This window comes from Eutrema salsugineum, unplaced genomic scaffold (assembly GCF_000478725.1).
Source record: "Eutrema salsugineum unplaced genomic scaffold, Eutsalg1_0 scaffold_1, whole genome shotgun sequence".
Taxonomy (NCBI): Eukaryota; Viridiplantae; Streptophyta; class Magnoliopsida; order Brassicales; family Brassicaceae; genus Eutrema; species Eutrema salsugineum.
In genome coordinates, this window is record NW_006256909.1 from 20787372 (window position 1) to 20788917 (window position 1546).

The window sequence follows — 1546 nt, forward strand, 5'->3', positions numbered from 1 at the left end:
TTCTGGAAATGGGAGCTTGGGTTGGTATGGAGGTGGTGGCACATATATCTTTTCTGGTTCAGGTTCCTTTGCTACCTCTTTACCCTTTTCTTTCCTTGATTTCTCAGCAACTTGATCATCTTTTAAGGCTGCCTCCCCCTCAGTTTGATCATTGTCCTCAATGATCACATTGTTGTTCTCAATACCAGGTAACTCCTTTCCACTCCTCAGTGTAATGGCTTTAGCATATTCCTTGGGGTTGGGTTCAGGTTTTCCAGGCAGATGGCCTTGGTTCCTTGAGCTTGAAGCCTGGTTTTGCTTAAATTCTTTGATTTCCTGCTGCATGGCTGCATTCTGGCTTTCAAATATCTGTTGACCTTGAAGCAGAGTTTGCAGAATCCCAACCATATCTGACCCCATCTGTGGCTGTGTGGCTAAAATTGGTGTTGAACCGGCGCTTGTTGCTGGAACTGTGGGGGACCAAACCCTGGTGGTGCCTTTTGCTGTTGCTGTGAACTGAAACCAGTACCCTGAAATGGTTGCTGTTGCTGACCAAAACTCTGATTCTGAGCTTGGCTGAATTGTGGCTTAGACTGGTAAGAGCTTTGAAATTGAGGTTTAGGCACAAAACCTTGTTGAGGAGGATAAACCTGGTCTTGTGGGTTTGCCACATTGGTGCTTCTATAAGACAGGTTGTTGTTGGCATTGTAGTTGTTGAACCTATGGAATCTGTTTTGGTTCCCAATGTAGTTCAACTGCTCCTGTGTCAAGCCTTCTTCATTGATGTTCTCAAAGTTTGGAGAATCATCATATTCACCAACATAATGAATTGGTTTGTGAGAAACCAATTTCAACTTGTCCAATTCACTCCTTAACTCCTTAACTTGTCTACTGAGCCTCTGTTCTGAGCTGGAACCTTCTGATCTATTTGATCTGTCATAGTCTTCACCATAAGTGTCATTGCTCATTGCTAAGTTCTCCACTAGCTCTAAAGCAGCATGAATCTCCTTACCCAGAAAGTTCCCATTGGAAGCAGTATCCAGCTGGTTTCTAATCTTGGGAAGAGCTCCTCTATAAAGTGTGCTGAGAAGAGGAACCTCACTAAATCCATGGTGTGGGCATTGGTTTGTGTAGCTCCTGAATCTCTCATATGCTTCACCAAAACTCTCATTGATGTGCTGAGTGAAGCTAGAGATTTGGTTCCTCAGTTTAGCAGTTCTGTTGGTGGAGAAGAACTTAGATAGAAAGGCCTGCTTGCATTGCTCCCAGGTTTGAATGGAGCCTCTTGGAAGATTCTTCTCCCATTGGTGAGCTTTGTCACCAAGACTGAAGGGGAATAATCTGAGCTTGAAACTGTCCTCAGAAACTCCATTTATCTTTTTCAGGTCACACACTTTATCAAATTGATCCAAGTGTTCCAAGGGATCTTCCATTGCTAATCCATGGAACTTTGAGTTCTGGACCATATTCAACAAGGATGCCTTCACTTCAAAATTGTTGTTTTGCACAGGTGGTGCCTGAATTCCAGCTCCATACTGATGAGCATTGGCTCTGTCATTCTCTCCAA

General features: G+C 43.7%; 1 non-coding gene across 1 annotated transcript; it reads left to right on the plus strand.

The window, feature by feature from the left end:
* The first annotated feature begins 1083 nt into the window (after positions 1-1083).
* LOC112082621 lies at positions 1084-1190 on the plus strand. Its single transcript, XR_002897287.1, has one exon. It is a non-coding gene; the product is annotated as a small nucleolar RNA R71 (small nucleolar RNA).
* The last annotated feature ends 356 nt before the right edge of the window (positions 1191-1546 follow it).